General features: G+C 41.5%; 1 protein-coding gene across 5 annotated transcripts in view; it reads right to left on the bottom strand.

Moving 5' to 3' along the window:
* Nucleotides 1–13,380, bottom strand: part of BCL11A (BCL11 transcription factor A) — a 165,281-nt gene that overhangs the window by 68,700 nt on the left and 83,201 nt on the right. The gene's annotated exons all lie outside the window — the stretch shown is intronic.

Genomic DNA, 13,380 nt, shown 5'->3' with positions numbered 1-13,380 from the left:
CGGAAAGGCAACAAAAAAATAAAATGGGAAAAAAAGTGACATGCTGCGGATTAAAAAAAAAAAAACAACACAAAAAAAGCCAATTTCTGCAGGAATTCCATGCCAAAAATGGCAGCATATGGATGACGTTAATGGGAACCTGATAGTGGATACATGCTGCCCATGTATGAAATGAGTCAGGTATATTTGACTCTTAAAAGCTGTGGTGTTTTAGGCCACGTTCACACGTTCAGTAATTGGTCAGTATTTTACCTCAGTATTTGTAAGCCAAAACCAGGACTGGGTGATAAATACAGAAGTGGTGCATATGTTTCTATTATACTTTTCCTCTGATTGTTCCACTCCTGGTTTTGGTTTACAAATACTGAGGTAAAATACTGACCAATTACTGAACGTGTGAATGTGGCCTGAGAGAAAAACCTTATTTTAAATGTCAGCCAGGGACCAAGCCGCACGGGTGACTAGCTGAAAAGGCTGGTCCTTTTGGCTTCAGACATACATGGCTGAAATCATACAGTCAGTGCCTGATACCTGAAAAAATAAAGAGCAGAGTACTACCATAATATGTACACCACAGCAATAATAATTATTATTGCCTGCTATCAGGGCCACCGTTCCCCCAGGGGCCCCCAGCCCACATGGCCACTATGGGGCCTGTAAGTCATGGGGGCCCAGCACCAGTGGCACCCCCCTGTGTGATCCGCATTCAACTGTATCGGCATCATAGGTGTCGATACAGTTAACAGCAACAATGGAGGAGAGAGCGTCAGATGATGCTCCCTCTCCCATCTTTCCCCTCTGCCTCTGACACAGCGGGTGTGTGATGATGTTACTTCATCGCGTACCTGCTGTGTGCCAGACAGACTGCAGTGCAGCTGCTGAGAGTGGAGCAGAGCCGAGAGCAGCGGTAAGCGAGGAGGAGAGGTGAGTATTGTGGATTTTATATATATATATATATATATATATATATATATATATATATATATATATATATATATTAGTGAGTGAGTCCTGGTGGTCATAAGACTGTTGGACTATAGGGGGCTGCATTATATTCCATGTGGGGCTGCATTATACTCTATGAGGGTCTACATACTATTCTGTGGGGGGCTGCATTTTACTATGTGATAGGGCTGCATTATACCCTATAAGGGGGCTGCATTATACCCTATGAGGGGGCTACATTATATTTTGTGGGGGCTGCATTATAATCTAAGAGGGGCTACATTATATTTTATGGGGGGCTGCATTATACTATATGAAGAGGCTGCATTATACTCTGAGGGGGCTACATTATACCCTGTAAGTGAGTTGCATTATACCCTATGAGGGGGTTACATTATACTCTATGGGGGGCTGCATTATACCCTATGAGGGGGCTGCATTACATGCTATGAGGGGCTGCATTATATTCTATAGGGGCTGCATTATATTCTATGGGGGCTACATTATATTCTATAGAGGGCTGCATAATACCCTATGAGGGGGATGCATTATATTCTATGAGTGGGGCTACATTATACCCTATGAGGGAGCTACATTATATTCTATGGGGGAGGGCTGCATTATACCATATGAGGGGGTGCATTATACCGTATGGGGGGCTGCATTATACTCTATGAGGGGGCTGCATTATGTTCTATGGGGGCTGCATTATACTATACTAGGGGGGTGCATTATACTCTATGGGGAGGGCTGCATTATACTATATTAGGGGGGTGCATTATATTCTATGGGGAGGGGTGCATTATACCCTATGAGGGACTGCATTATACTCTATGAGGGGGCTACATTATATTTTATAGGGGGCTGCATTATATTCTATGTGGTGAGGGTTGCATTATATTCTATAAGGGGGGCTACTTTATATTCTATGAGGGGCCTACATTGTATTCTATGAAGGAACTGCATTATATTCTATGAGGGCTGCATTATATTCTATGAGGGGGCTGCATTATATTCCATGAGGGGGCCTACACTATATTCTGTGAGGGGTGCTTCATTATATTCTCTGAGTGAGCTACAGAATATTCTATGAGGGGCTACATTATATTTTATGAGGGGGCTGCATTATACTATATGAGGGGGGCTGCATTATATTCTATGAGGGCTGCATTATATTCTATGAGGAGGGGGCTGCATTATACTATATGAGTGCTGCATTGCATTCTATAAGGGGGGCTACTTTATATTCTATGAGGGTGGCTACCTCAACCCTTGCTAAGACCTGGACTACCTTTTATAATACCCTGATATTAGCATATTTTACCACACAATTGCTGGTCTTATATATTTCTATGTAGCTACATAGTGGGCCCCAAGAATGATTTTCTCTGGTGGGCCCAAGGTGTTCCAGTCCGTCGCTGGTTACTACTGATAGCTGCTTCGTGGTTTCTGAACCTTAAAGTGGTTAAAGTAAGTAACAGGAGACAGAACCTCCACATAGCAATGTCCTTTTAACATTGCTGTGCACTATGTTCATTTTTAGCAGCTGCTTTTTGGTGTTTTTTCAGAGGGGGATAATAGAAAGAAATGGCTTGAAAAAGAGGTAGTGTGCACAGGCCTTTAGGGGTTTTACAAGCAAAAGAAAAAAATGTGCTTTTACAACTGATGCATAGATAAAGAAGGAGGCTGGCTTAGCTAATGAATAAGCACTTTAGTGGATCCTCTGCACACACACACAATCTTAAAATAAAATGAAACGGCTGAAAACTGAAAAAAATGGAAAAATGCATGTATTCTTTTTACTGAGTAACATTGCTCATGTGTGAATGAGGTCTTCCTGGCTTATTCAGTTGTTGGGGAACCACTAGTATCAGCACAACCTACCCCACAACAACATCTTTATCATCATTATTTATCTACACTAACATAGTAGTGTTGCACTATAATATTTTATATGACCTCAAGATGAAGAAAAAAAAATGTCGCCTGGCATGAAATCTAGAGGTCTTTAAAGGAATACATTCTTAGTATTTCTTTCTAAATATCTAAAAGGTTGCAAGTGTGTAGAGAGACTGAAGGTGGCGCAGTGGAGCTAGTCATGACTCAAACAACAGAAAACAGATTGCACCCTGCCATGAATGGACCTCAGACTCCATCTATTGCTGCAGTGTCCTTGCTATGTTTGATCAGTCAGTGTTATCGCCGCCGATATCAAAAGAAATTGGGTGACGTTAAAAAAATACCTGGGACGGCTCACAGCCGCCTGCCTGTGTTGTAATACTGTGAACAGAAAGAGTTATCTGCGCTGTATAAATATTTGTAGAGACACTTATCAAGCGCAGCTATCGTATATCAGGCCCCTTTTAGTTGAATGGAGAGGATAATGATATTACTATAGTCTTGAACTCAAACACAATTACGCAAACACAAATGCACTTCATAAGTGGCAAAAACAAATAGCCGTGGTCTGTGGAAGTAATACAAGTCTCTGCAAAAGAAGACTTCAATGGAAAAATACTGCTAGGTGCATAAAAACAGATCCCATTGTTCCAGGACTGGTCTGATCATCCAAATCAAGAGATTGTTTAACCCTTTCTAACATACCTTGAACTTAAAATGTATTCATTTTAAGAGGCACAATTAGTCTCATTGTATCTTGTGACTGACTATAATTGGAGGTCAACTACTGGGCCCCAAATTCTACGGAGATGGTGTGACGTGCAGTGGGCTCTCGTAAGTTATCTATTTTTCAAGCAGTACCATTTGTTTATTAGGCTTGCTTCACATTTATCCTGTGCTCTTTGCTGAGCACCGCGTGGGAGATTCCCAAAAAGCGTGATTAAGCAAGACAGAGCCATTCACCATCATGATGGCAAAAATAGCTCGGGAACATGATAGCGCAATGGGGTGTTGTCTGGATAACAGTGATGATGCTTAGGTGGACATGCTCACCTGCTTTGGTGGTGTGTTCCACAACACTGATATGGTACGGGCCATAGGAATCCCAGCACCATGGGTTCTAAAAAGATGTAATATCTGGTAGGTAAAGAAAGATGGTTTTCCTGTGCTGCTGCTATAGATCCAGACAATGCAACAGTGAGACAAGGATGATAGCAATGCATTTTATATTCTCCGCGTTTCGCATTAATCCTGCTTCTTCAGGAAAGAAACACAGGTCATGTGGTCCTATTTCCTGAAGAAGATGGATTAGTTCAAAAAAGTGTAGAAAATAAAACACATTGCTATCATCCTTGTCTCCCTGATGCTTTGTTTAGATCTATAACAGCTGCGCAGGAAACCCGTCTTTCCTTACCTACCAGATACTATCATGGGGCAGATGTAGTCACACTCTACTCAGTATGGCCATGTTTTGGAGTGGTAGTCTACGCTTTTGTATCCACCTGAAAAAAGACAGACTCCCCTGAAACTGAGGCGGGATGGAGTACAAGGTGGGTACGTCCAGGTGATTACAGTGAATAGCGCCCTTAGTTTCTCTATTGGGAGTTCCATCTGAATCCTGTTTTTGGGGATTTGATAGGAAACCCAATAGACATGCTCAGCTTAGCGTACAGTATGAATGTGAACTTAGCCGTACCCAACTATCTGCCTACCCTCCGTTATACCAGCGTAAACTCATGAATGCATCCTGCTTATGTAAAAATGTTTACTTTAGTCCAAAAAATATTACAAAAAGTAAACAATCCTCTTATATATAAAATTGCATCTCCTTGGTGATGCTGGTGAGACCCTCACACGGATTACTGTCTACGCCAGTGTAGCTTACTAAAGACCCCCATACATATTAAAGAGATTTTGATAAGATCGGTTGTTTGATGTTTATGGGACGAAGCTCTGATGACAGACTATGTTGAGGGAGAGAAGGATCAGAAATGTGAAATGTAAGCGCCCAATCCATTTACTGTCAGGGGAAATAAGCCGCCATGAGGGGAGTCTGGCAGCATATTTCTCCCATCTCTGTATGGAAAGTCCCTACTCGCTGTATCTTTGGTAGAGTCAGAAGATATCTCATATATGGGCACCATAAGGCTGTCACTGTAGACCTCTTATATCTGTTTTTTCCCCAATAAATCGGTTATTTAGAGACATTTTTTCTTGAAAATAAAGTTATATTTAGAACACTGGTAACAATGAAACTCTCCCAGTCCTGATAACTCGGCTCTAGAAAAGTCTCTACTTTATGAGCCAAATTCTCACTACTCAAAAACTGACATCAAAGTACCATCAAGACTATAATTGCATGTCGTGCAGAACCTACAGAACACTCAGTAATTAGACTATGCGAAGCTAGAGACATGGGATCCCATTCATTATTGTATTTGAGCCTTTTTTGTCTAGTTTTTGGTGTTTTTTTTCGCCTGTTATTTATTTGAAACTGATTCTTCTTTTAATCTGCTGCTTTATTAAAGCCTATTTTACGGTATATGTTTTCATCTGTTTTGGTCTTTTTACTGTTTTTTCTTTTATCATTGTGGACGCAGTTTCGGGTTTCCAGATTTTTTCAGGTGATTCTTATATCAATTGTGACTATTTAAAAAGGTGTCCAATTTTTGTGCAAATGTACCACAATTCCCCCTGGAGGGATTTTATGCACAGCTGATTTTTTTTTTTGCACAAATTTAGTGACCAATATTATAATATGCAACTTTTCCGCTAAAAAAAATGTTCAAATAGGTTAAATGAAACAATAAAGTGTATTTTTGATTTTGCACAAAATTCATACACCACTTGTCACTACTTTAAGGGTATGTGCACATGCTGCGGATTTTGCTGCGGATCCGCAGCGTATTAGCTGCTGCGGATTCGCAGCAGTTCTCCATGAGTTTACAGTACTATGTAAACCTATGAAAAACAAAATCCGCAGTGCACATGCTGCGGAAAACAAAACGCACGGAAACACTGCGTTGTTTTTTCCGCAGCATGTCAATTCTTTGTGCGGATTCCGCAGCGGTTTACACCTGCTCCTCGATAGGAATCCGCAGGTGTAAAACCGCAGGTGGAATCCGCACAAAAACTGTGGTAAATCCACGGTAATTCCGCAGTAAATCCGCAGTGCGAATTTCTTGCGGATTTACCAAAATCAACGTGGAAAAATTCGCACAACATTCCGCAACGTGTGCACATACCCTAAAGGATTTGGTAAAAAAAAAAGTGAATAAATATCACAAGAAAAAAAAGAAAAGTAACTTTAGAACAGCCACAAATGATGAATAGGGCCTATAGAGTGTATACCAACATATCACAAAGTGGAAACCAGTCTAGAGCACTATTGCCTTGTGTGTACTGTGACGTTTGGAGGGTGCAGTTTTCTGTAGCTATGAATGACTGTTTTTAATGCTATAAGGTTATTAAATGTTCTTCTTTGTAACCGTTGAGGAGTCAGTTAATAACACTGATAGAAGAAAGACATAGTTTGCATTATTACCTGCACTTTTATGACGGTCACATACTTTTTATTGCACATGAATAACGAGGGTAATGAGAAAACTGATTGTTAAATATTAAATATGCCTCTACACTTAGCTAGGGTCAAAGCTATACCACAGCTGGCATGCCAATAAGCAGACAATTTGTGCAAGTGCATTTTTAATAGGTTATAATAGGTTATAAATGTCTTATTTCTGAGTACAATTCTAAGGATACGTACACACTTATGTGGTCAAGTTTTTTCCTAGGGGCAAAAAAAAAAAGAGAACGCGTCTGCCATGTGGCATCTAGACGCAGTTGACATATGGAAAATGGTAATGAGACCGTGAGCTTAACGTCAATAGAGGGAATGGTGTATCTGGATAATGACACAAACTACAGAAACATTAATGGGGAAGTAGGCAACTTGGCCACAATATATTGTATCAGGCTTAGGCCACTTATACGCAGACCAACGATCAGGCGGATAAAGGTTCATTCCCACCAATTGATCCATGGAAACATGTCCGCCAATCAAACATTTGTTGACCAATATTATTTGTTGGCAGCACATCGTCCGTATAAACAATGATGTGCCACCGACAATCATAAACTTTACGTGAATGAATAGTTGCACCAATGATCGTTTGGTCACATACAGTCCTGCTGATTGCTTCATGTACATGGCGAGAAACAAATCAAATCAATAAGCGCTTAATTCATGCAGATAATTTGCTGACTCTTAGGCCTTGTTTAGATGTTGAGTATTTGGTGAGTTTTTTACCTCAATATTTGTAAACCAAAACCAAGAGTGGAACAATCAGAAGTAACGTATAATAGAAATCCAAATACAAGAGGAGAGGAACGCACTCACCGATCAGGTAAAATCCAGTCCTTTATTCAATCATGGACAATCTTAGCAGGGAGGGGAGTGGAGAATGATGGACAACGGCCGTTTCGCGCTGACGAGCGCTTCTACGGGTCCTGATGACAGGAAGCGGGGAGATCCCTTTTCACCTGTGCCGGCTCAAGGTAAACTCCCACACGTCCTGCATCATAGCCAAAAGTTCCGCCTAACAGAGCAATTTATATGTGACTTAAAAAACCATAAAAACAACAGTACAAAAAGACCTATTTACAAAAGTACAAAAAGGACCATCATAATAATCACAATTTTACAAAAACACTGCCATATCGATTTTGTCATTAAACCCAACGGGTCCAGCGGCGTTAGTACGTATTATCCACCTGGCCTCTCTTCTCAAGAGAAGCCGGTGCCAATCTCCTCCATGGCGCGGTGTATCCACTCGCTCTAATCCCGCAAAACGCAACATGTTTACATCACCTGCATGTACTTGTCTGACATGAGCGATCAGACGGGGGGCTCCCTTCCCGGTGCGAATAGAGTGCAAGTGTTCCCTGATTCTTTTAAATAAAGGTCGAATTGTTTTGCCTATATAAAAAAACCCACATGGGCAAAAAATAATATAATATATATTTTTTTCTTTTCTGTAACGTATAATAGAAATACATCACCACTTCTGCATTTATCACCCACTCCTGGTTTTGGCTTACAAATACTGAGGTAAAAAACTCACCAAATACTCAACGTGTGCACGTGGCCTTAGGCGACCATTTGGATGAGCCAGCCAAGGCCATTAAATGATCATCAATCGGCCATTGTTTAATAGCCTGCCTTGATAAGTCAACCAGAATTCTATATGCACCGAACCATCATCTACACAGGACATTGTGCTGTCAATAATGTTATTTTAATAATGGCATCAACAACCCAATTACCCATTGATCAACCTCTTGTCAACTCTTCTAAATGGGCCTTAAAGTCCCACAACATGATTATTAGGTGAGTGTTGATTATGCAACTGTCAAAATCTGCCCACCAAAAACACCGGCTCATTTCAAAACAGTGGTGAGGAGGCGGCGCCTGGCGCCAAGAGGATTTGAGTGACGGCTGTGTGGCGTCTGCAGCAGGGGGGGAAAGGCCTGCCTCCTTGACTGAAGAAAGGTATTTGGGACAAATTACAAAACGGATTATTTCTGCAGTTACAGCACCAATAACTAAAAGAGCCACCTTGTCAGAATGCAGCATTACTGCTGCACAAGGTGGCTCTTTTAGTTTCAAACGCCTGAGGGTGGGGGGGGTGACAGGTTCCCTTTAATAGTGAACGTAAAGCACTGGCATACAAACGTGCTCTGAAGTCACAATTAGTGAGTGACCCATTAAATCCTAAGTCTGGGCACTGGAAATATGTACTGAAGTTAATGTAAAGTTTTTACTATAAAATATTTTATTATAAAGGAAAATAGTTCTTTTAATGTCACAAAGGGCTTGTTAGATAATAGTCCCATATTAGTTATTTTACCAAAGAACTACAAAATGTTACAGTGACCTGCTCCTTGTGATGGCTGTTTCCTGTTATGACATATCTTCTAAAGACACTGGAGGTTATTTATAAAAAGCCTCTAAACTAAAAAGAAGAAATTGTAAAAGCCTTCAATCAGAACGCGTGTGCCTTGTATGAAACTGCAGGGGGGCTGCGTCTTTAATGCACTCGGCTCCAATGGGTCAGTGTCAGGCTCCTATCGACACCCTAAACACTGTTATTTCAGCTGAGATACCTATCCCTTTAATCTAGGTAGGGCATGAGAAAAAAAGCAAATCATATTACACAAAAATAAATTTTAAGGTATATAGCTAAATAAAAATTGATACCTCTATATAGTGAGCCACAGTGGGCGAAAATTCAGATTTGTAAAAAAAATATTTTTCTTTATGTACTGTATATTTCCCTATTATATATTAATTTAGATTATTTTATATTATATTAATTAAAAAACACAAAAGAAAGAGTTCATTGCTAATTTAGGAAGCAGAAAAACCTGGAGCCTAGGGCTGTAACTGTAATTAGAGCCATATGTGCACCTATAGTTCACCAATACAGCTCTGGATCTCCTACTTTTGTGTTAGTGGTTGTGCTGATGTTGAGGACGTTGGGATATAATTCTTGCTCTGCTCATTGACATGTAGATGATAGACGGACCTTGTTTGCTTGTTTGATTGACTGAGTCTCTGGTCCATCCCTTCCCTAGAATGACATAAGCTAAGTCAGATAACCCCCTACAACTATTAACATTCGTCTCAATGGACCTGGCACAAATCTTACAGTTTCCAAACTTGCAAGTTTGCAACAATTTGAATAGTCATCATTACTGGTGTAGGGTCTTACTAGGGATATTGTCATTATTGCAATAGTTATTTAAACTCTATACGACCAAAATTGAGTAATTCTAATTTATACATTAAAATAAAACTTTTTTGCTAATTTGAGCTCCATAGTAAATATTGGTCCATATATGAAAAAACATGAAAAGATCAGGGCTTAACCACATTTATAATTGTGTTGCCTGCTGATATTGAAAGAAACTGATGTCAGGATGTGTTGGCGGCCATTTTAACAACCGCAACAGATATGAAGTCGCAAGAGGACGACAGGGGAGCGCAGGAAGGTGAGAAGAATCTTTTTTTCCCTCTGTCAATGGGCATGGTAGTGGACATAGGGGCTTAGCATGGCGGCCATAGGTGCCCAAGACGGGTGGACATAGGGACCTAGGACAGGTGACACAGGGGCCCATGATGGGAGCAACATAGGGACCAAGGATGGGGAAAAATTGGGGCCCCGGATAGGGTGACATGGGGAACCAGAACAGAGAAACATAGGGGCTGGGATAGAGGGACCTAAGTGCCCAGAAAGGAGAAACATAGGGGCCCGGGATGTAGGAAATAGGGACCTAGGATGGAGGAACATAGGAGTCTATGATGGGGAAACATAATGGCCTAGGTTCGGATACATTATTAAATAAATGGGCGCAGGATGGGAACATTATTAAATAAAGGGGCTGAGGATGGGGACATTATTAAATAAATGGGACCAGGATCCGGGACATAATTAAATAAAGGAGTGCCAGGATGATTGACATAATTACTATATGGGGACCAGAATGAGGAACATACATTATTGGCCCCACACCAATCGGCAGAATGTACAACTTTTATCCCCATTAGAATGGAGCGGCATGTACGACTTGAACTCTCATCTATTTATTCCCTAAGTGGCTTCATTTGGCATTTTCTGGAAGCCCCAAAGAGGATTAATGGAGTTGCGATCAGACATCCGACCTGCCGATCAAACGTAAAATGGGGATGGAAGTGCCTTGTCAGGGATAAGAGTTCCCCATTCTTCCAATCGGTGCAGTTTCCAGTGGTTAGATTCCACTCATCAATAAGTTATCACCTACCTAACTGGTGGATCTGTGATAACTTGTTTTTTCATCAAAGAACCCCTTTAATACAAACTACCGTAATTGTACAGGGTGGAGCGCGGTAATTTGCTGATTTGGGATGAAATAAAAAAATTATGATCATTAGAAAAATTTATTTTATATTTTAATTATACTGAACAGTAATGGAATTTTTAAATTACATGGTTTTAAATAGTGTATCTGGCAAATGTCGACCTTCGCTATCCACACACTGCTGCATACGTTTTCTGAAGTTTTCATGAACTCTAACAAGCATGTCCACTGGTATTCTGCCAATTTCAGCTTCAATATTGTTCCTTAGGTCTTCCAAGGTGTTGGGATGGTTGAAATACACCTTAGACTTCAGGTAACCCCAAAGGAAAAAATCGCATGGGGCTAAATCTGGTGAGCGTGCTGGCCAGTTCACATCTCCCCTCAAAGAGATAAGCCGTCCAGGAAACATTTGCCTCAAACAATTCATGGTAACCCTCGCTGTGTGTGCAGTGGCACCATCCTGTTGGAACCATGTATCCTCTAGTTCCATTGCCTCAAGAGCCGGCTGAAAATAATCCTGTATCATAGACAAGTACCGTTCGGAGTTCACAGTTATGGCACGACCGTTATCCTGAAAGAAGTAAAGACCAATGATGCCTACTCGTGATATGGCGCACCACACAGTGACGCGGTCCGAATGCAGAGGTCTCTCGTGAACTTCTCTGGGGTTTGTTTCACTCCAGTAACGCATATTTTGTTTGTTTACACACCCACTGAGGTGAAAATGTGCTTCATCAGAAAAAAACACAATTGCATCACGGGGTATCTTTGCTAACATGTCTTCACAAGAGGTCCGCCGTGTCAAATAGTCCCGTGCTGACAATTGTTGGACCACGCACATTTTATACGGGTGAAAATTCAGTTCATCATGAAGAATCCGGTGGAGAGAACGTCTTGAAATGCCAAGAGCAAATGATTGCTTCCGAGCAGAGCGTTTCGGAGATTGCAGTACTGCTGCTCTAACTCTCTCGATGTTTTGTGGTGTTGTAATCCTTCTCTCAGTTCCCCTTCGTACACATGACACATTCCCTGCTGTTCTGAATGCATTCACCCAATTTACAATTGATTGCCGTCCAGGAACACGTCCGCGTGGAGGAACAGCGAATTGTAAACGAAAAGCACGCTGCACTGCAATGATCGAGTGGGCATTTGAAAAATACGCTTCAACACAAAATGACCTCTCCTCACGTGTCCACTGCATGATGGCAACTGAAAGGCGGAGGAATACAAATCTCCCATCAGCCACTGTAAGCCACACCCACTCTCCCCTCTCTTCGACCGACAGTGCCGCCACAGCATGCAGTGCAAAAAAGCAAATTACCGCGCTCCACCCTGTATATCCCAGTTATGGTGGCGCACAGTAGATGCACAGGAGCTTCCTGTGTTTTTCTGTCGACACTCCACTATAACAGGGATAACGACTTATAGGTATATTTACATATAGCTGTAGGGTGGGCCCCTAGAGTCAATTCCTCCTGTGGGCCCCAGACGCCAGTCTGACCCTGCTAATCTCGTCTGACATTCATCTCTCAGGAGCCCCCATACACATTACACTGTTGGCCAAATCCTTTGATATCGGCTGGTTCAGCCATCATTACTCTACTGAGTATTTGTGCCTTCACTTCATACTGCACTTTGTTTCTTTATCGGGCATTATCATAAGAAAAAAATGTATAAAAAAAAGAAACTTCTCATTTGGCTTTGCCTGTAATCTATATACAGTTGCTGTTTAGGACTATTGTTTTTATAGTCAAGCAAGATGCAATGTATCCTGTCGCAGACAGATGCAGGTCATCACATGTCCCCTTCTGTGAACCACGGTAAACAAAAGGTCTTCTCTGTATAGAGTAATGCTGTGTTTCAGACCATGTGCAGACTTAATGTGGTTTTCAAAACAAGCAAAGCAAAGGAAGAAATCGGTTCAAAGTTCTTTTCAGCATGGTTTGTGGATATTACAGGAGAAATAATAACCTTTAGAAGCACAGAGCCCTGTTGGGACATGCAGGTGAAATGTAGGAGAGCAGCTGTCACCTCTAGGAATCACTCATCATGCGTGGAGCTGGATGGGATTGGTTTCAGCTGGACAAACATTTTATCTACATCAACTGATGTGCAACTTTCTGTCCTACTGAGTTGATCAGGTCAGATCACACACTCTTTAGCTCTCCTTATCTTCCTATCAGCACACTATACAGGTGGCTGTTTTTTTATTGCTGCACCCAGACTGAGCAAACATTTCCAGAAAAAGAGGAGTGTGCGGTGGCCTCATTGTGACCAGAGTGCATCAGGGCATTCAGCCATTCCAAGGGCAAGGACAATCACCTCTTGCCCACGTTGGCACATAATGCATATTGCAAAGAAACCTATATCTCTGCAACTTATAAATATATTATACATATATACCAATATATAATCAATGGAGACATATGGGGGGCTTGATGGAGACATATGGGGGCAGGATGGAGATATATGGTGGTCAGGATGAGAGGACATATGGGGGCAGGATGGAGACATATGGGGGACAAGATGGATACATGGGGGGCAGTATGGTAACATATGGGGGGTCAGGATGAAGACATATAGGGGTCAGGATGGAGACATATAGGTGTCAGGAGGGAGACATATGGGGGTCAGGAT

The sequence above is a fragment of the Ranitomeya variabilis genome, chromosome 2 (assembly GCF_051348905.1).
Source record: "Ranitomeya variabilis isolate aRanVar5 chromosome 2, aRanVar5.hap1, whole genome shotgun sequence".
NCBI lineage: Eukaryota > Metazoa > Chordata > Amphibia > Anura > Dendrobatidae > Ranitomeya > Ranitomeya variabilis.
This window is presented reverse-complemented; position numbering and strand designations above follow the sequence as displayed.